A 22,946-nucleotide genomic window follows, 5' to 3' on the forward strand; every position below is an offset into this window, starting at 1 on the left:
TGGGGCAGTGGGGGTGGTGTCACTTGTCTTGCTAATATTTTTTAATGTAATAAATGCATTATTCTTAATGTTTTCTCACTTTAGTTCTCGTGGATAATCCAGGCCTGCAAGGTGAACCTTTCCCTATATATTATTGACACCTAAAACCCATTCGTTAATGCTATTGTTCCTTCAATAATAGGTACCTGTGTTCCACTCAGCATTTTACTTGTTACATACTCAGGATTTCACTTGGTTATATTTCTATGTGAAAATCTTAATCATTAACAGTGAATATGCTTGACTGAAGATAGGAAAAATAAGCTCATCAAAACATGTGACTTTAAGTTTTTCCCTATTAGTCAAGGAAATTCCTGCTGCCAATTAATTTCCATGCTTTTGAACAGCTGTCATTTGTGGTGTTTTCCCTGAAAACTGCATACATTCTTAGTAAGACCCATGAGTAGAAAAGAACTGACCAGAACATTTGCTTTTGATCTTTACTACATACGTATACTTTTTAAAGCTGGCTGGCTAGTCTTAATCCTTGAGGAGGTCTGAGAAAGTCATTTTGGCTGATTTTTATCCTGTATTTATGAAGATAATGAGAACGTAGAAACTAGGATAATTATATATATTTGGTTATGTGCATCAATATTGTTTTGGATGTCTATATATAGAATTTGTCTTAACAAGGGGGATTCTTTGGTCCCTTTGAAGAGTCTGCTGGACTTAATTTAAGCAGAATTATTGGCGAAGAAAGGGTTGTTCATTAAATGTTTCTCATTTGTACCTAGTTTTGAGGGCCTCTATTTATTTGGGAGTTTTTAGCACTTTATGAGAGTTGTAGCTTTTCAGGGCATGTTTGCTAACAGTTCCAAGTTCTGACGTGAGGGGACCAAAGGCAGAGTATTTTTCATACAGAGGACCTCATTTTCTGTAGCTCCTTCTTGACAGCAGTCTGCCAAAACCAGAATTTGTTGACCTGCAGGCCATTCTGGAAAGCCTCTCTTTTCGAGTTTGGGTGCCCAAGCAGGTAGGCAGTGGGTTTGCTGCTCTTTGAGATATTTAAAGTGACTTAAACATGCTTTGCTCTGTATTTTGAAAGTAATAAGCCTAAGAACCCTAAGGCCAAATGGTACTGGGCACAAATGTCAGAAAATGTGATGGTTATAACTCAGCAGCAGCAAGACCGTTTTTATGCTTTAAAAACAGGAGACCCGTACATTTAAAATTTTGTGGTTGGTTGTCAAATATCATTTTCCCCCCATTTTTTTCTTTCCTTTTAGACTGTGGAAGTAGTCTGCCCTGGTCTAGATGTTTTCCTGGGCTTAGTTACGGTTCCCCATATTTGAGCTGTGGAGGGGGGATTGTGTATCTTCCACTGCCAGCCAGGGGTGGGGGGAGCACTCTGTTTTTCCTAACTCTGGCCTAAATTGATTCCACTTGCTTGGCTTGACTCTCGCAGGATCCCAACACCTTGAGCCACATGCGAGTGAGTGGGGTTTATGACTCAGCTGGCTCCGGGGGCCCTGCTGCCTTATTTATGGTCAGGGCTTTGCTTGGGGCTCTGTAAAAGCAAAGCTGGAACAAAAAATGACAGTCTTGTAGGTCAACCCTGTACCCTAAACAGGAACAGAGAAATCCCAAGTGTAGTAGGAGCCATCCAAAAAGACCTCTGCACTGAAACTTGCCATTGTCCTGTTAATTGCAATGCACTAGAGATCAAAGGATTTCTTGGTAGATTAAATGGTTCTTTGCCGAGTCCACATTTATAAACATGTAAGCAAGATCATAAATTCCATACCTCTGGACTTCTCGAGTGATTAGGTCTTAATCATAATGAATACCATTTTTTACCATTGTAGTATTCTTTTTTGGTGAATGGCATTAAACATTCCCACATGAACTAAAATGGGTAAATTGTTGGTAACCATTTTCAAGAATTTTCAAAAACTTTGGATGATATCCATAAAGATTCTACTGTATTTCAAATATTACATATCGTAGTTTGTATGGAAAAATCTTAAAACTCTCCTCTCTGAGTCTGTTTGGAGCCTGATTCTGATATTTCAGTAAAGTAGGGAGAAACACACTTGTATAATATGATACTTTGAACATATGATAATGACAAATCAATTTATAAGAAGGCAAACAACACGTACACATTGTTTTAGAATTTGGCGGGCTTTTCAAACATAGCAGTAACTAGAACATCTATCAAAACCGCACCTCAGAGGGGGACCTGGGTGGCTCAGTCAGTTGAGCGTCCAACTTCAGCTCAGGTCATGATCTCATGGCCTGTGGGTTCAAGCCCCACGTCAGGCTCTGTGCTGACAGCCCAGAGCCTGGAGCCTGCTTTGGATTCTGTGCCTCCCTCTCTCTCTGACCCTAACCCACCCACATTCTGTCTCTGTCTCTCTCAAAAATAAATAAACATTAAAACAAAAATTAAAAAGAAAAAACTACGGGGCGCCTGGGTGGCTCAGTCGGTTAAGCGTCTGACTTCGGCTCAGGTCACGATCTCGCGGTATGTGAGTTCGAGCCCCGCATCGGGCTCTGTGCTGACTGCTCAGAGCCTGGAGCCCGTTTCAGATTCTGTGTCTCCCTCTCTCTCTGACCCTCCCCCGTTCATGCTCTGTCTCTCTCTGTCTCAAAAATAAATAAATGTTAAAAAAAAAAAATTAAAAAAAAAAAGAAAAAACTGCACCTCATTTTTTGGGTCACCTTTAATATAATAGGAGCCATTACTTATCAACCTCCTTTTCTCAGTCACTGTTCTGGGGAGAGATGCTTTCATTCTCTTCTGATTCTGAGAAGAATCACCGGTTTGCCCCTGAGACACTACTGACTAGTTCCATTCCCTTAATTTTCTCACTTGGTGCATGTACACTTTCTGTTTGTTTCATTTTGCTTGTGCCTTCCATAGAGGTTGAATCTGCCATATAAGGAGTATACCTTTCTTGGATTGAGTAATATGGTGTCTAGCCAAAGACGTGAATGCATTTTAAGTGAATCTCCGATGTATAGATCCACTCTCTTTGTGTGGGTATAATTAGTGTTCTGCCATTTTCATTGTGTCCTCATGTTTTTCTCAGGTGTCTCAGCTAGAGATTGACGAGTAAGCCTCGTTTCCCAGGTATTGAGAAATACATGAAAGGAACTCATCATCGTGCTTACATTCTTTGTTATAATAATAATAATGTTAATGGAATAATATCCTGGAACCAGATTGATGACAGTTGCTTAAAAATTAACACCTCAGTCTTACCTCTGTGTGTGTTTATAATAAATGCTTTGCTTTGCCATTTGTCTTTCAGCGGTTCACAATTACATGTCACGGGGCATAATTAGGTTGGCAGAACTACCTTGCTGACATCCAAATACATTCTTTTTTTTCCTCCTCTATTTGAATTTCAAGAATCTTCTGCCATCATTTCAGAGCGGTTTTGTGTTTAAAGCACTGGAAAAAAAAAGCTGTGTTTTCTGTGAGTCTCCTTCTCAGATCTACTGTTTGCATGTAGCTTCACCCCTGGTTCCGCTTGGAAAGTTGAAAAAAAATACAGTGGCATTGTGGTTGACACTAGGTGATGATTCTGCTTTGACTTGTTTTTCCACTGGTTTCATAGCAGATTGTCTTGTTCGTCTGACCATTGTTTGCCTATTTATTTATCTGGTCATCCTTTCAGTAAATTTCTATTAAGCACATACTGTGTACCAGGTAGGATTTAAGATGCTGAGTCTATGGGGGTGAACAAGATTGATGAGATCTCTGTCATTGCAGAACTTACATGCTGGTCAGGGGAGAAAATCGTATACTTAAAAACAAGAAACTAAGATGTGTGCTATGAAGAATGAAAACCAAGTAAGTGACAGGGTGATCGTTAGGGTGGGGAGGCAAAGACTTCTTTAAAGAGTGATGTTTGCTATGAGACAGAAGAACAGAAAGGAGCCAGCCTGTGACGGTCTGGTGGAAAAGCAACCCAGGCTGAGGTAGTGCAGGTCCAAAGGCCCCGAGATGAGAACCACTGAAATGGGCAGGAGGGGCAGAAAGAGAGCAGTGAGCTTTTAGAATGGCTTCTCTTAGCTCCTTCCATAAAGTCATTTTGGGTGCCAGGAGATTCCATGGTCCCTCAGTGCTTGGGTCACCAAGCCACCTGCACACCCTCATGAGGAGCACTAGCAAGAACGACCAAGAAATGGCAGAGATTGAGTGGGGATTGATGGTTCCAGGCAGTGAGGTGTTATGGAGAGAGAGCTGCAAGAGAAGTCAGATCTTTTCTCCGTTTTGTGAGGACCAACAGTGCCATACCATCTTGTGACTGGCTAGTTAGAACCTGACTTGGCTTAGCATTTGCTGTCCTTGAGCAGAATTCTCCATCGCGGGGCATCAGAACACCTGGCAACTCTCCTCTTGTGGAGAAGAGAGAACACAGCCTCAGGCCACCACATGGCCTTTCCCAATGGCTGATTGATTCCTTCCAAGCTTTTTTGACACATTGGATCCAGGGAAGGAGGCTGTGTTTATATGCTCTCATCCTAATTTTATTTATTTATTTATTTATTTACTTACTTACTTACTTACTTTGAGGGGGAGAGGCAGAGAGAGAGGGAGGGAGAGGAAATCCCAAGCAAGCTCCACACTTGGCACAGAGCCTGACACAGGGCTCGATCCCACGAACCCATGAGATCATGACCCAAGCCGAAACCAAGAGTAGGACACTTAACCAACTGAGCCACTCAGGTGCCCCTACTCATCCTAATTTTTAAGTTTTTCAAAGACTGAACAAAAATAGGATTGATAAAGAGCATAGAGAAATAATCACTAATTACTTAAATATCTTCAGTGCACTTCACAGCAGAGAAAAACTATAAAGCTCCCTATTATACATGGCTTATCCTAAAAGATGTGATTGTGCAATAAAAGGCTTCTGGGTGCTTATACTAGTTCCTGACTGTTGCAGGCACAATTTTCTCAAGTACCTCAATTTGGGAATGAACGGTGTGCACATACATGCCCAAGAATGAACGTCACCAGCTTTCCCTCCGCCCCCTCCTCCTGGGGTTAGACAGGGTGTTGTCCTGTTTATTCTTATCTCCCAGCCAGTGTGTAATAGAATAAGCAAAACATAACATGCTGGTACAAAGGGCCTGTTGTTTTCAGCCTTCTAATTGTGCTCCTTTTTGCCGGGGAAGGAAGCAGTCATAAATTTCTGTCATTATCTTAAATAGCAAGGTTTCACAGCTTTGGGAATTTTTCTTTGCTTGTTCTTTGTTGGCTTCTACTTGAATTTTTTCACCCCCTCCCCCCAAACCGAAACCGCCATATTTTTAAATAGCCCTTTAAATTTTAGGGGATGTGACCCCATGGTTTCAATGCAGGATGCAACTGTAGTGATTCTTCCATTCAGGAATCTGATTTGAGCCGTAAATGAGGGCACCTTTCTGTTCACCAAGGCTGCCAGCTCTTCCCCTCTCTGATGTGCTGAGGATTTGGGGGGTCTGTGTGTGGGTTTTGTTTCTTTGTTGTTGCTGTTTGTTTCCCAAACTCTCAAATTCTCAAATTTGTTTCTGAGTGGATTGGTTTTAAAAATGTCTTGAAGGGGCATTTCGTTCCCATGTTTTCTAGTATAACGCTTCTGTGTTTTTTCAAGTAGGTGGGTGTGAATGATAGAAAGCAGCTCGAACCATCCTTCTCTTTTTCCTGAAAGACTTTAATCCTGTGTTTACTGGCACGCCAGCCCTTGCCATAGTGATGAACAAGCAACATGTGGGTGAGTGGTGAGGTCCCATGCAAGGAGGCTTAGCTCACAAGTGTCCCCTTTGTGGCTTCCTTTGTGTTCATTCCTCCATTTCGTTTTTGATCTCCATTTTTCTTCTTGAGAAAATTATCTGACTTCTTTTCCCTACTGTCTTACAGAGAAGGGTCTAACATGTTCTAGTTCTTCTGTTTTTCTTTCTTGAAATAGAAACTGGTATTCCTACAGTCATATTCTTCTGAGACCTTGAAAGCCCTTGGCCGTGATTATTTGGTTAGTTTTGACACTACGAGTTTATACTGAGTGGGGCAGGTAGTGAGAAGGTGTATGTATGCTCCGTTCTTCATGGCACAGGTGCAGGAGGATCTATGATGCCTCCAAGTCACTTAAAGCCAGCATGTCAGAGAGAGAAGTAAAACGGCCTCATCACGGGATGGCTGTCAGAGTCTGGGGTTCAGACTTAGGTGAGTGTTTTCTGGAACCCTCTCTGAGGTGTATGTATTTGCTTCAGGGTCTCTTCCTGGGAATCCTAGTGTCATGGAGTCTACCTGAAGGTCAGCTTTCACCGTGGGCTCATTTTGAGGCAGCCACAGAGTCTGGGTAACCAGGCAGATTCCTGGATCACATGAGTAAGTTGGGGCCAGGCTCTCTCTCTCTCTCTCTCTCTCTCTCTCTCTCTCTTCTGTTGGAACAACAGCAGAGTGAACTCACAGCTTTTGGCTTAGCCAGAATCTTCTTCTTGCCATCAAACAGCTGTGCGGCTTGTCAGACCCAGAAGTAGCATTTTATCATCATTACGCCACGATTCCTCACCCTCTGAAAGATTAGGCTTAAGTGTTTTGTTTTCTTTGAACTGTTCTCCACACACATAGACTGACAGTCCTACCTTCACAGAACACTGCTGGGGCCATCCTTCAAGAGAAGTTGTCAGGCCTTTGAAAGGCCTTCCTGAAGCAATCATCCCTCTGCCTACATTTGTAATCTTCTTCTCTCCATAGGCCCCTAATCTCTTCCAGCCCTTGAGCCTGAGATGGCCAGTCAGCACTACCTTCCCGTTTTTCCACTGCAAAGAAAAGGCTTTTATTTTTTCCCCTTCCCACTTATTTCTCCACAGAAGCATCATTACTAAATAGAACATACACTCCCTGGCTGAAAAAGAACAATGGAATTCAGTGCGCAAAGTTGCCTGAGTTGGAATGTTCCCAACCTTGTGGGTTCTCACTCCTCAGACCACTACACAGAGTGAGCAAATGCTACCAGCTTCTGGACTGTATTATATATGTATGTGGGCATGGAGTAGACTCCTTTGGGGGAAAACACCAACTCTGGAAACAGTCCTCAAGCAAGGCACAATGCATGAATAACTCTGCTCGGTGGGAACATTGCCTCTGCTGTATTACAGCCAATATGCACCTGCAACCCCCCGACATCTGAGCCACAGAGGCCTGTGTGCATAAAGTGGCTGATTGTCACTTTACCCCACCACTGAAATGTAACTGGAAAAGTGCGCTAGCTACCTTTTATAAAAAGTAGTATTCACTTTAAAAGGCCAAAGATGTGATCCTTTCGAAAATGGATTACTTTTTAAGAAATTGATTGCTTAGTGGGACTTGCGGGTACAATGCAAAAGTTCACCTTGATTTAACCCGAGTGGAGCTCAGAGTAGAGCATGTTATATTTCTTAGTTAACTAACCATGCTATTTATAGAGGTGACTCCTCAGAAAGTCTAGACATTGTTCCGGGAAGACAGAATGCCAGATCTGCCCTTCACTTTCCCAGTTAGCTTGCTGAAAATAACCACCTCCCCTTCTCACCAGAAAATGGAAAACTTAGAATTCCATTTCAGGAAAGTGTGAATGATACTTGGGCTCCTCAGCCAGGATTTGGGATGGGCAAAGAAGAGGGGGTGCTCTTGTGATCCTGGGGGCCCATCACTGGGCCTTTATTCCTTAGAGGCCAGCTTGCTGAGTTGTGGGGACTGTGGTTGGCAGATCCTCATATTTGAGTTGGTCCACTCCAAGAAGAGACCCTGAGAACCTGCTTTGAGAATGAGCCAGCTGCAGTTCCTGGCTTTTATCACACATGTGCAATTTCTGAACATCCTATTGAAAGCTGGCAGGTGGAAAGGCCTGGATGGGCAAAGCCAAGAATTCATTCAGTAGATGCATATCAATGGACAGGTATGATGAATGCTGGTGATTCTGTGGCTGCAAGGAAGTAGGAGACCTTTAGTCTAAATTAGGGTTTTCTACAGTAGGTTCCAAGGAAGACTAGTTTTGTGGAATGTTAATAATGTGGGAAAAGGAACTGTGGCGTAATTAATTCAGGAAATGAATGGATTAAACAGAGTTAAAATGGAGTCTTTGCTGAAGGACTTCTAAGAAAGCCTTTAATATCCTATTATCCTGATTTAATATCCTGGTGTATATGTGCCTACTGAAGATGGGCCAGAAGGTGCAGTATCCCTCCTTATGTGCCCAGGGATTCTCCTTTACAGTGTACATTCCTCTTATGGTCTCAAAAAAACCTCCTCAAAACAGAACTTTGAGAAGGAATTCTATTCCAAAATATCTTGGAGCCCACTGTACAGCTGGCTGTGGAATCCACCTTTCATTGTGTCAGTGTCAGTGTCAGTGTCAGTTGAGGACCTGCCATGTGTCAGGCACTGGTGAGAGCCTTGCTTTATCGCAGTGAGGAAGATGGGCTCACAGTTTAGTGCAGGAGGCCCTACACTTTTCTGATTCTACATCTCTTTTTGAACTGTCACCCGCACAAGGAATTTACAGGTGTTTATAAGTTGTATACATTTCATACAGCGTTAATATACTTGGGCACACTTTAAAATGCACACAAAAATGGAAATGAGATAGGATGAGAAAAATTTTAAGGAGTTTCTATTTCTCCTTGCATCTAGTGGGTTGGCTAGAGCCCTGGCATCCCTAGAACCTGGGTTCCACCACGGAGACTCAGATTCAGTGGGTTTGCAGTGGGGTCTTGCCATCAGCAAATTTAACACGTCCACACAGGTGATTCTGCTCAGGTGTTAGAGAGCAGTGTGTGCACTGGGGACTGTGCAGGGTTGGCAGGCATCTCTGGACAGGTTAAATTCTCCTGGGAAGCTCTGAGACTCCACACCCTGCCATCTTCTCTCAGGTGAGAATGTCAGACTGAGGAAAGAGGATAGCAGGGATGCTCCGTGGTAAGGCTCCCTGCTTGTCTGTTACTCGAAAGGAAGGGGTGTTCTGGAGGAGCTGAACCCAGTGACAGGCCAGGATCCCAGGAAAAAGGAAGGGGCCGATTTATTTATTTATTTATTTATTTTTTTTTTACTCTGATTTACTTTTTATTGGAAAATAAAATTGAGGTATACATTATAATTAGAATTATTTTTAAAATACTACCACTATTTGATTACTTGTACTCTTTTTTTTTTTAATTTATTTTTTAATATATGAAATTTACTGTCAAATTGGTTTCCATACAACACCCAGTGCTCATCCCAAAAGGTGAAGGGGCCGATTTAGAATCGCCTGCAGAGTGTCTTAGAGCCCTAACCTTCATTGATTTAATTAGGTTTTTATGCTGAGTTTTTATGCTGAACAGGAGTGGAGGTGATTCAATTTCATTTAGCAATTTACATACACATATATTTTCTTTTTGATGTAAGAGCGAGTTAGTCATAAGCTTGGGATTTTCTTGTACTCCTTGGGCACCTAGGCAGCAGTGGGCGTTTAAATTTTAGGCCCGCAAGCAGAAGGTTCAGAAGGGGCCTCTCTTAGTCCTGGTTAATTGCAAAATAAACAGATCTCAAGGGCAAGGGCCCCTTCCTTTCATAATAACCGCCTCTGCTCAGCACACCGTCAGTGCAAAACAGCGTTTCCAAATACCGCATCAGGAGCACGCTCCGTGGATAAAGGCCTTCATCCTCCAGCCCAGCCATTTACAACTAAGACCCCCTCCCCTCACCCCCTCTGAGATGGCAGCTAACTTGTTCCCCCCACCCCTTGTTTTTAGCCTCCAGATACCTCCATTTGCAAGCTAATAAGTTGCACGTACATATGTTTGAACAGTTGTCAGGCTTGTCTGCCGCTCAAACTGTGCTTTGGTTTAAAACAAACAACAACAGAGAACCCAGAGGAGGGGATGGATGAAGACATTTTAGTTGTACCTGCAGGTGGTGTTGTTTTGACCTTGACAGTCAGTTTTAAACGACCTGTCAAGCACCTTTGTGTGCTTCTGGGCACACCCACCTGGAAGATATTATATCCCCTAAGCTTTATGTGCCCCAGCAGGCCAGCCCCAGGTCCCTGGATTTTGTTTTCATCGATGGAGGGTTAATGTATGCATGGCAGGACTTTACTGAAAGGGGCCCAGCTACAGACACTGTTTTCATTTAATTCTGATTTCTCTTCTCCCTTGTCCTAACCCTCCCCACCCTCAGGCCCTCCCCACCCATCCCCTCCAGACTCCTTCCACCCCCAATCAGCCTTTCCTGCTCTCTCACCCCTCTGTTTGGCTTCAAACCATTTCTTCCTGGCTTTGATATCTTCTTGCAGAGCTGCAAGCAATCAAGAGATTATGGGCCCCAGAGCTCAGCAGGGCACACTGCCTGGTAGGGGGCTCAGGCCCCAGGCCACCGCAGGAAATCGGGCCCAGAAAGCCTGCCAGCCTCCAGGACCCTGCAGCCTGGCCCCCTTCCCCAGGGCAGGGGGTGGGGGCACCTCCTCAGCTTCAGTGCTATCTGGGGAGACATGTTTGGGAAGGAGTCTTACCTTACCTATGTGGTCCAGGGTCACCTCTGTTGTATCTGTTTGAAATTTATCTTTTACAACTTCGAGTCTCCCCTCTGCTTCTGAGCTGTGCATGGTGGTGCTGGAACTTGGGGTGAGGAGAGTGAACGGACGAACAAAAGGAGCCCATTGGATCCAGCCTCGTGCCTGCCAGCACAGGGATAGTTTCATGTTATTTGAGGATACAGATGATGGCTCTTCACCTGGGGAATGCCTGTTCTGTGGCTTCCATGTCTGAGGCCCCAAGTTGTTGAAGGAAGTCTGTCCCCCCCCCAAAAAAAACGACGAAGAAGGCAGCACAATAGAACCGCCAGACATTTTTGGTTCAGGTCAAATTCATTTCTAAAAGAAGAGATGACAAAGAAGGTGCTTGTTGTCAAGACTCAAGACCAAGTGTCTATCTTCTCACTCTGTAATACTTCCTCCAGAGGCCCAGATCTAGACAGTCACCTAACCGGCATTGCCACCAGCACGATGTGTTCACAGAGGTGGACAGAGGAGGGGGTCTCACCGAGGTCTGACTCAGGGTCTGAGAGGAGACTGGTGCTTGTCAGCCTGTCCTCCTCAGACCCCAGGAACCTTCCCAGGCCGTGGCTGTACCTCACAGTGCCTCCCTCCCACAGCCACGTGCTACTCATGTTCGTAACTTCTCCCCCGAGGCACCTGTGTACTGGAACCTTAAGATGGGCATGAGTTCCTCCCTGGGATCTCCCAGTCGGGGATGAGGGGCAGAGGGGGCTGAGGAGTGTGTGGGGTGGGAGTGACCCGGCTGGGTCTCCATTAGCAGGAGGAGCCTGGTCTCAGATTGGAAGAGGAGCAGAAATCTGGGCGAGAAATGGCATTCATGTGTGCCCCTGCTCTTCCCGTGGGTCTGCGAACCTTCCCACGGAGCTCTGTTTGGTCCAAGCTGGTTGAGTTGGTTTTCTGTCATTTACAACCCAGGGCCCTGACGAATTTACAAGGGCTACTTCTTTTTCACATGTACAGACAAAGTATCATTAGACCTTAGGATTGCAAAGATGAGTCAGTGGCTTTGAGCAACTTGGGATCCTTTCCCTTCCAATTCTTACATGGTAATACCATTGACCAACTCTTCCCAGCTTGTGGAGGGTCTTCGTGCATATATTCTGTCATTTGATCCTCACAGACAAGCTCTCAGCCCTGTGATGGCCCAGCTGTCACAGGCTCCCCGAAGCTACCTTCAGGACCAGCCCGCTCTCCTCATGGAATCCCTCCTACTCAGAGAGGCCTGTCTGCCCAGCGCCTGTCATGATTTTCCATTCTCCCCCCGCGCCCCGGCAGGGCAAGCTCTGCTTTCCGCTTGGCCCAGGAGTTTAACTTGTGGGGCGATGAGTCTCAGCAGGTGCTGACAGCCAGGATCAGGACCTGGGCTTCTGTCACTCTTGGCCTCTGAGGCATCGGGCAAGTGGATTCTTTCTTTCTTTTTTTTTTTTTAATTTTTTTTTTTAACATTTATTTATTACTGAGAGACAGAGAGACACAGAGTGTGAGCAGGGGAGGGGTAGAGAGACAGGGAGACACAGAATCTGAAGTAAGCTCCAGGCTCTGAGCTGTCAGCACAGAGCCTGACGTGGGCTCGAACTCACAGACTGCAAGATCATGACCTGAGCCGAAGTGGGTCGCTTAACCAACTGAGCCACCCAGGCACCCCAAGGACAAGTGGATTCTAATGGTGGGTTGTTTGCTTGAGGTGAGGAATAGAAACCTGTAGACCCATGCACAGACTGTGAGCTTAAGCAAGGGCAAGACGTGCAGTTAATATCCTTTCCTGTGGTTTATTTCTCCTTGGTTAGCCTTTTGAACCATTGTGCTGTTACTGCATGCTTTTTCAGAGCCTATGTCAGTCCTTCCGTCCTTGGGACGTAGATGATGGAGGGAGAGACAGATTTTGGAGTGAGGAAAGACTGTGTGTCGTGCAGCTGTGCCACTGACTGTTGTGACACTCGGCCCAGTTAGTCGTTTGTAAAATCTCTGTGGCTGCTCACCTCCGGGACTCCTGTTTGCATCAGATAAGATCACGTTAACAGCTGGTGCATAGTAGGCTCTTGGCAGATATCAGTCCCTTGCTTTGGTAGGCTTGGAGACATTTGGTAGTTTTATGGATCAGAAAGCACCTCTGTGATTGGCTGCTTACTAGTATGAATCACAAAATTTAAGGTTCCCTACCAACCCAGGATGTCCATGATTCTCTGAAGTAATAGCTCCAGGGAAAAAATAAAAATAGGTGTGATAAGTTACCATGGTACTATGAAAACATGAATGGTTTGTTACAAAGAGTTATTGAGCCCAGATTACTCAGACCGTACAAATGGAATTTCTCAATTCAGTGGAGCATTTTAGAGTAGCGCCTACATTCTTGTTAGGTCTCCCTTCAAGGATGTAGCTGAACTTTAGTAGTTCACATATTAACTTTTCTCCTCCTCCCCAAAAAAGTTGAAGATGGCAGCAGAATAAAACCAGCAGACATTTTTGATTCAGGTCACATTCATTTCTTAGTTCCTTTTCCACATCTAAAAGAAATCCTGAACTTCTGGGGATTTGGGATCCCACCCGGACTCAGCTGGACTGTCCGAGTCCCCTGGGGCTCTGGGTCCAGCAGTTGGAGAAAGCTCTGTGTCCTTGACCCCTTTTCCTGTGGCTTTTGGATCAGAGATGGAGCCCTGTTCACTCCTGAGGCAGCAGTGTCTGGTCCGTTCTCGGTGGTATCGGAGGCATTATCTGACCTATGCTTGAAAGGACTATGTGATGGAAACTTCCAAAAAAACCCTGTGTCACCACCCCTGCCACTTCCAAATGGAGCCAGAGAGGCTCCGAATCAGGAAGAAGGCCAGGCTGGAGAGGGGTGAGCAGCGGCGGGGCGGGGTGATGTCCTGCTCTGCTCTGCTTTGAATGCCAGCCCTGCTCAGGCTGCCTTCCCAAGGCCCCTCTCCCAGAAGCCCACACAGCATTTTGTAAGTAGTACTCTCCTGTGTTGGTTGAGATAATCCTGTAGGCCAGAATGGGAATGGCTCAAGACACTTTTGCAAAGGAATCAACCTTAAAAGGCCTTTGAATAGTAAGTTTCTATAGTGAAATTGTTTTCTATTTTTGTTCCTAACCTCTGTTCCCATATACCTCATTCCTCATTCTTTAGGTACTTTTATTAGCTTTTTATATAACTTCCTGTGTCTCTTCATGCAAATGCAATAACACCCAGTAAAACTATATGGATATTACCACCCCTCCCTTTCCTTACACAAAAGGAGGCAGCACACACACACCCTGTTTACTCTGTACTTTTTATCACTTCACATTACATCCTGGGCTGCTTTCTACCAGTAAGTCCTAGTAAGTTTTCTCTCTCTCTCTCTCTCTCTTTTTTTAAACTTAGTGGCATTGGTGTTCTACTCTGAGGATGTTCCCTTTTTATTTTTCCAAAATACAGATCTTTGAGCTTTCCCCCCAGTATTTTACTGTTGTCAACAATGCTGCACTGAGTATTTGGTGCATTTTGAGGAGTCAGTAAATGCACAAAGATTCCATCGATTTGCCTGCTAGTTGCGGGAATTAGGGCTGTGCCTGCATCTTATTCATCCCCCACTACAGGTGGGACCGCATGAAGTTTCTCAGGAAGTTTCAAAAGCAATCAAATGTCAGCACTTTCGTGTGGCTCTCCAAAACAACCTACGTGCAATAAAGCAGGGATGGAAACGAGAATAATAATCTTCACCTCAAACCTAACATTCCATGGTGAGGCTTTTGTTCCTTTAGACCCAAGCCACAATGGATGATCCCTTCTCAGTGTTTGGTAATGATGTTGTTTTTCAGATTTCTTAATTTCAGCAATTTTAAAGATGTATTCATCCCATTCTCAGTAACTTGGGAAATTGAGAGAGAGCCTCTTTTTTAAAAATGAACCTACATGTTTGACATTTTTAAATAGCCCATTTAATAGCTATCTCTTTTCAACCGCATTAAGAAATGCCATTTATTTTTCTGGTTAAGAGAACTAAATATTGTTTATACAATTTGGGCTGTTGGTTTTATTTATTTGGGTTGTGCCCTGGTGTTGAGTGAATGGTTGTAGCTGGTGGAGGGACCCACAGCTGGGCTCTCGGCAGCTGGGTGTTTACTCCAGAGACACAGAGGTGGGCAGGCAAGGGGCCGGGCTGAGCCCAGGCCAAAAGGTCAGCAACCCGTCTTATAAAATAGTGCTGCTGTGTAGGTTTCAAATCAAAAAGTTTGAAAGAGGAAAAGGAGAAATATGCTTTTAACCTTGTAAGAGAGAAAAATAAAGGGGAAAGCCAATGCGGGCTCTTTTTTGTAAATAGGAGGATGTTGAGAAGACAGAGATTTTTAATGGTTTTAATCTTCAGACTTGGGCAGAAAGCCAAGCATGATCCGAAAACAGAAAAAGTGGAATGAAATGCCAGAAAGGGAAGTGGAAAGTAGTGGGATATGGAAACAACCAAACGTGTCCGAATTTCCCGGCTTCTCAAGGAATGGGTTGAATTGTGGCAGAGTTGCTGAGACATGTTTTTCTAAGTCCAGATGAATGTCCATTTACCACCCCCCACATAATTCTAGAGCATGTCACCCAAAACTCAATTTTAAATAGTGAGCAGAGGCTAGGCAGCTACCCCATTATGGTTTCATGTTGGCTAGAATAATCTAATTTTTTTCAGTGACATCAACGGGAGGTAAGCAAGGGATGTGATTTATCTCAGCTTTAATAAGGCATGACACTGAAGAACAAATTCAGAAGATGTTCTTTATTAGCATAGCAAATAATTTTTTTTAATCTCTAAAGGGCAACCATCTTAGTGGATTCAAAATTGATACGAACTGCAGGCCTTTGCGCTGCGTGTGTGCAGACACACACACACAAGCATTCAGCCTATTGACCTCCCTGGTACATATTTACCAGAGATACACAAAATACAGTGATCCTGGCTGGGCAGGACACTGTATTTTGTGTGTGACACTGTTAAGGACAGTCATCACTTGAGGGGAACAGACAAAGAGAGCCATCACAGAAAGGCTCAGAGAGCAGGGTGAGGGGAGCTACTGGCCATTTGTGTTACTTCCCCTACCTGGCAGGACCCCTAGGCCCCTTTAGGGATGTGGTGATCTTGTTAGAAGCCGGAAGGTCATTTTTCCTATGCTCTCAAATGGATGTCTGGTTTGGTGAGAAATAGACTTGTGCTTGTCTGACTCTGAGGCCAAGGGAAATGACTCTTCATAAAAAGAAAATTATAAGCGAGTCCTTTTCTATAGCCCTTGCTCCTCTTGCTGCAGCAACATACGTCCTACCATGACCGAACTCCAGCAGCAGAACAGCTGGTCACCCCATGCTGAATAACGGGGTGCCTTACTGCTGTTTTGCTTTCTTGCTAAGCCCGTTCCAGCTTTTGCTTTGCCGGCCTAGATAATCCCAACAGTTTTACCGAGCTTCTTTTCGTAATTGCTGTTTTCCTTTTCTTTAATCATCTCACTTGCCTTCTTCTGGATCACTTTCTAGTTCTCTTCATTGCCCAGAAATTGGAAAGTCCAAACCAGGCCCAGGAAGCTACAAAAGTGTATCTCCTTGGTGAATATAGGATCGATTTATGGAGCACTTAATTCTAGGCCCAGCACTTGCTGGGGACATTTCATGTGTGTCTGTCTCATGTAAGCCTTACAACCGCTTCTGGGTAGAGGCTAGTATTATTGGCATTTGATAGATGAGGAAACCAAAAAGACTAGTTGGGTCTTGCTCAGTCTCCCAAGTTACAAGGCTGAAACTCAACCAGGGTATCTGACTGTATAGCCCGCGGTTTGAGCCATGTCTCCCCGGTGCCGTGATTTCATTCACTAATCCCAGATCCTTATGTTTGACAACTGTGCTGGGTAGCTTTCCATTTAAAGATTGTTATGGCCACCTTTTTCTACTTTATTAGCACATGGGTCTTCATTCCTTACTTCAGACTGGTCTGCACATGTTCCTGGAAATTCATTTTATTTAACTACTTTTCTAAGCTCTTTGATGCTCCTTGAATTTGAATTCAAGCCTTTCAAGAAGCTGTTTAACCTCTCTTAGCTCGATTGCCTGGAGGATCTAATGAAGTCTTTTACCTGGCGAGTGCCTCCTGGGAGTCTTGGGTGACCAGTGCCCTCCCTGATGTCACCCGCACACTTCCCTTGGTCCTTCCCTGGGTTTCCATGGCATATGGAACGGAAGGATGTGTAGCGTGAGCCACAGTGTGGGCTGCCCAGTCCAAATTTGGGAGAATTTCACAGTAACTTCAGACCTGGGGAAAACTAACTTGCATTTTGTTTCAAGGCCAGGGTTATCATGCACTCATGGCTCTCACCAAGAACCTGGGGCACTGCCAAGATAGCATTTTGTGGAAGCCATGCCTTTGGAATGAAAAAATACCACCTATGAAAAATATTCACCTGACGTTGAATTGTATCACAGCCAGCACGCTACACAGTACCAGGCGTGTAGAGGACATTCAGTTGATTTATTTATTATTTATAAAGTGAAGGAAAGAATGAATGCCCATAGGGATAGCAATAGTGATGAAGGTCGTTTTACTTTTGGCAAAGATAGCTAGTGTAATCTCCCCAGTGTCTGGACAGCAGTTTAAGCAAGAGAAGGCAAGACAGGAATCACCATTACAGTTATCTTCCAAATTACAATTAAAGTAAAAAAAGTTCTCGTAACACATATTTTAGGACTAGCAGCAGCAACAACAACACGTCAATGTTCCAGAATCTCCTCATGCCCCTGAAACAAGGATTTCAAGAGTCTCTGGTCTTTAGCTTTTCTTTCCTTCTCTCCTTCTCTGGTTTCTTGCCCAAAGATGTTAAAATCCGCCAAGGATGGTCTCCTGCAAATCGCTTGCAATTATACCCATCATTACAAGTACAGTGTGGTGTCTACTGCGTTTAAGAGCTCAGAAGTACTTGGAAACACTGCTGGGAATAGTTGCTAACTTTCAAGTGGAACCAGAAAATAAACAATTCCTTTTTTTTTTTTTTTAACGTTTATTTATTATTGAGAGACAGAGAGACGCAGAGCGTTAATAGGGGAGGGGTAGAGAGAGGGGGAGACACAGAATCCGAAGCAAGCTCCAGGCCCTGAGCTGTCAGCACAGGGCCCGACGTGGGGGCCTCACAAACTGTGAGATCATGACCTGAGCCGAAGCTGGTCGCCCAACCGACTGAGCCACCCAGGCGCCCCAACAATTTCTGCCTCCACGATTATGCTCTTCCAACTGTTTGTCACATTCAGCTCAGAGCAGGATCTTGAGTACAGAATATTTTTTCTGGTTGCCGCGTGGCTCACGGAATCTGTAAACCATGGGAGTGTGTTATTGAGAGCACTTGCAGAAGGGTGGGACCAGGAGCTTGGGCTGGGAAGGCTTTTCGTTATTTACAGGGCAAGGCAGTGAACCCCGAGACTTGAGTTCCCTGTCTCCTCCAGGGAACTGAGGGTGCATTCCTTTACCTTGATGGAGGAAGAGAATTAAAAAGAGAAAACAACCATTCTTTTACATCTCTTTTTCCTCTTTCAATTTCACTGTCTAGTTTTTGTCATTTACCCTTCTCAAGTCTTGAAAATACAACTGCTTCCCATTTGGTAAGCTATTTTTTTCCCCCTTTTCCATTTGGCAACAGCATTTTCCTGTGTTTTCAATGGCACCAAAATTAACATGGCTGTTTTTATTTAACAGGAACAACTTCAAGTTTTACATTACACGCCCAGCCAAAGAATCTTTGATTTTGCCCTGGCGTTTCCCAAGAAGTTATCGTGGCTTTGAGAACTGGGCTGCTTAACTGCTCTTGCAAAGACAGCGGGGGCAGGAGGGCAGGTTGGGGAGGCAGGAGGGAGAGAAAGAAGGGAGGAGATGAGGGAAGATTGGCCTCCCCCAAGTTGCTATTTTTAATATTTGCTTGCCTACTGAATAGCTCGATTTACCAATCCTACTGGATATTGTTTTGACCTTCCCCAGTTTTCTTTCCTGTTGAAAGCGTGATGGATGCGTTGCTGGGACACAAACCATTTGTTCTGTAGATTTTGCCATGTGCCTGCTCCCTTATGAACACCAGACCCTCCACTCCCCTCAATATGGGATACCCACATGGTCAAAGGCATCATGCGTGCGGGAGGTATCCAAGCCCAGAATTTCCTAGGAGGTGGGATCTGAAACCCCAATTAGAAACACTCCAGGAAACACACATCTTTATTTGTTAAACAAATAGCCTTATGTGAGCCTTGGCAAAGACACTCACTTATTTTAAATAAGTGAAGTAAACATTACCGTGCAGGGGAGTGCCTCCTTAGGCAGACTGTGACTTTGAAGCCCAGTTTTAAGGTTTTAAGTTGGAACATGCACTGTTCTTTTTTTCCTTGGCTTGGGTTCTAGAAAATGTTGTTTCCTCATTTAGTAATTGGAGAGTTAATGGGGTTCTTTGTGATGCTACTGTAGAAGAGAGACTGTGTTTTATTCGATTCTGGGACTGTAATTAAAGTGGCGCCCATCGGCGTACTTAGAGTTAAGGTTGCTTCAGCTTTTCCAATATAAACTCATATTTCAGGGGTTTATAACCAGCTATAAAAATTTGCTTCTAGCTACAGACCTGGCATATTCAATGTCAGCCTAGGAATAACCTTTACGCTTTAAAAAGTCTTAAAAAGGATAATTAAAAATTCAGTTTAGCTGTTTATAACTGCTAAGTTACAAGGATACAAGGAAATAAAAATAGCTTCTTTTTATTTTAGCAAAAAGTTGTGACCCATTTTTAAAAATGTGGGCAAGGTTCTTCGAGATTTGTTACGTCTTCAAAGGAAAATACGGCAAAATCTCTGTGAAAGATATTTTAAACGGATATTGTTTCAGTTTTCCTCATGGCGACAGACGGGGCACTAGTAAATGCCTGCCTCGTCTTCCAAGACATGAGCCTCCCATAGGAGTCCTGGCAAAGCTGTTTTGCCATTGGACTTCAAGTCATTGGAACAGAACTCCTGGCTGAGGAGTGCACAGCAGCCTCTTGCTCGCACCTGGAAACACGGCCAGTCCTTCTGGTTACGAGGCCGGGGCTACTCTCGCATCCCACCCAGCCCTAGCCTTCTGGCCCCTGCATGTGGGGATACGGTGAGCAGCCCCAGTACAAAACCATGTTAGAGATCCACTTGGGGGCCTGAGAACCGTCTCCCAGCCGTTGCTCTGTGAGTGTAGGGAAGGGGAAGAGGGAGATTGCCCCTCTGAGAATCTCTCTTAAGCTCATTGGCAGTTGCTGCAGCAAGTAGCTTTAGGTGGGGCCATTTTTGTTCCTGCTGAGAGATGGGTGTGATCCTGTTTTCACACGTGATTCAGAAGTCCACCAAATAGAACCTTCCTTAAGGCTTCATGCTAAACAGCTTTACCTTCAGTCATTCCTTCTTTAGTAGCTGGGGTTTTGATTGATGCCCTGTGGTGATAATGATGGTAGTGGTGGTTGTGATGGGGGAAGGTCCTGATGATTGGGTTGATGGTATTACTAGTGGAGGAGGTGATGGCCACAGTGGTTGTCGTGGCGGTACCAACACTGCAGTGATGGTGGTGATGGCAACACTGGGAGTGACAAACTTCTGCCTGCCCAGGCTCTTTGCAAAGGCAGTGGCGTTGGGAATCTGTTTGTTGTGCTTTCCCAACACGCAGTATGCCCAGTGGAGCCAACAACTGGCTCTTGATAGATTTCGCCTTCCAGCGAACAATGAGTTTGGTTTGTAGGAGAGGTGATTACACGCCCTTTTTAAAGGGCAGGTCTCCCTTTGAGAGCCAGAGAACAACTCATCTTCTTTTCTGTGGCTCCCAGTTTAGGAACATGGTGATCTGAAGCTTTAGAACCCTAGACCTGTTACTAGAGACACAGCGGGACATAGGTAATAATTTCTACCAAAATTGAATTGCTTGTTATGTCCCAGGAGCTACGCCCTGTGCTTTCCATGCATTGTGTCTGTAAATCCTTTCAACAACTCTGTAAGGCAAGCTTTTATTATCTTTGTTTTGCAGCTTAGGAAAGTGAAGCGTGGCTCATAGGTAGCAAAACTGGGGCTTGAAAATGGTGATCTTTGTGACATCAAACCCTTTTTACTTCTTCCTCCACTGTGGCCGCAAGATAGCTTTTCAGTCCTCCTAGGACTTTCTGGAATATCTCTTATCTTTCCTTAGGTAAGGGTATGGGAAGAAATTCATAAGAGATTATTCTATATTTGGTTTTCTGCTGTAACTTAGCATGAGTGCAGAGAATGTCTTTGCTCCCTACATATTTCCTTATACTCATCGTGTACTCAGATGACCCTGTTAAGATTCATATGGGAACTGTTCGGAGGCTCTTCCCGCATGTTTTCAAGGCTAGAACTGTGGAGTGATCTTTTCCTGACCTGGCTGGTCTTTGGCCAAATAGGACATTGGGCAAGCCAGAAACCAGGCCCCAACAAAAAAAAGCAAATAGAGATAAATATTTATCCTCATCCCAGTGGGATCCCTCCATTTTCAGGATCAAAGGCCTACTTTGTGTGTGTCTGTTCGTGAGCCTTGGGTAAGTACACAGAAGCGGGCGACCTGTAGTATGGCAAAGACTCTGTGGTACCCAGGATCTTTAACCCTCAAACAAATTCCCTGGTGATGTTAGGGAAAAAAGAAAAGAAAAGAAAAAAGAAAAGAAACACAAAAAAACCAGAATCCTATTTATAAAAATAAAAATATAAATTGCATTCCCTAGACACAGAATAAGAAAAAGGAGGAACGGGGTGAGAGCAAAAAGAAAAGAAAGATGAGAAGAAGTGGAAAAGACCAGAGACAGAAGGCTAGAAAAGAAATGATGGAGAATAGTGGTTTTGGAGTAGGCGCAGGGGAATATTTTTATAGGAAGCATGGAAGCAGGCGATAGATGTGTATTCCTCCTGTTGTGTGCGTTGTCTTCTCACTTGTCTTGATAATATCCTTTGAGGCATAAAGGTTTAGTTTTGATGAAGTCCAATATATCTGTTTCTTTCTTGGTTGCTCGTGCCCTTGGTGTCCCATCTGAGAAACCATGGCCCAATCCAAGGTCATGAAGATGTGCACCCGTGCTTTGTGATAGTGTTATAGCCTTAGCTCCTACATTTAGGTCTTTCATCCATTTTGAGTCAAGTGTTGTGTGTGGCATGAGAATGTCATCCCTTGCATGTAGATGCCCACTTGCCCTAGATTCGTATTCCTTCATGTAACAAACAGGTATGACATACATATTGTGTGCCAGGCATTGTGAAAGATGCCAAGGAGAAAACCGTCAACAAAATAATCATCAGTGTCAGAGTGTTTCAGAACCTGGGGACAAAAAAGGCAGTTTAAGAAATTTGGGGGTAAGGTAGACTTTCAGAGGACTTAGACTTTTGAGCAGAGTTTGTTTTTGTTTTGTTTTATTTGGTTTTCCAAAAAAAACTGGGAAATGAGAAAACCTGCATTAGGATTACCTGGAATACTTGTCAGGAGAGCAGAGTGATTTTATATACCTGTGATTCTTCTATGACTAGGTATAAGATACAGTGCTTTATTTTTTAAAATTTGTTTTAAACATGTGTTCATTTATTTGAGGAAGAGAGCGCTCATGCACACACACGGGGAAGGGCAGAGACAGAAGCCCAAGCAGGCTCCGTGCTGTCAGTGCAGAGGCCCACGCAGGGCTCAGTTCCACGAACCGTGAGATCATGACCTGAGCTGAAATCAAGAGCTGGACACTCAACCTGACTGAGTCACCCAGGTGCCCCTAAGATACACTGGTTTGTATTAGAAGCCAGCTAGGCCTGGTTATTATTTCCTCTTAGATTATTATCAAATATCTGAGTAACATTGATTTATATATTTTAACATTAAAAAAAAAATCAGATCTTTTTTGTGGTCTTATTTTGAAATCCAAAGAAGTGAGGCTGTTGTCTAACCACATACCAGACTGCAGTTGTGGAAGTCATTCTCCTAAAAGCCTATTGATGAAGAAATGTTTTAGATGGGAAACATGATCTGTGTCTGGAAAGGGACGTTAGAAACTGTTCCCCATTTCTAAATTGGATGCACTTCACAAAACAGGCCATGCCCATGATGCCAGGGCATTGGGCAGAGTTTCCCTGAGCAGCTGGCTGCAGCTGCTCATTCAACCAAAGTTCTTCTTTCTTCCACAAAAACACCCACAAAAGGACTGTGTGAGTACCCCCAACTCACCCTGGCCGCTTGGCAGATCCCGATTGGCCCTAGGTAGAATTCATTATTCCCTTGCTCCTAGATTTCCTTTGCTGTTCATTCCCTGAATAGAGATGGAATAAAATGCCTTGACTCTAGCTCTCTCTTGGTATTTGAGGCACTTGGTGGTTTGGATTTCACCTGACGTTATGACTGCAGGTGACAAGGG

At 44.2% G+C, this 22,946-nt stretch overlaps 1 protein-coding gene across 8 annotated transcripts in view; it reads left to right on the top strand.

Moving 5' to 3' along the window:
* The window catches only part of AOPEP (aminopeptidase O (putative)), a 340,428-nt gene that overhangs the window by 77,744 nt on the left and 239,738 nt on the right, over positions 1-22,946 (top strand). The gene's annotated exons all lie outside the window — the stretch shown is intronic.

Source organism: Panthera uncia, chromosome D4, assembly GCF_023721935.1.
Source record: "Panthera uncia isolate 11264 chromosome D4, Puncia_PCG_1.0, whole genome shotgun sequence".
Lineage (NCBI taxonomy): Eukaryota > Metazoa > Chordata > Mammalia > Carnivora > Felidae > Panthera > Panthera uncia.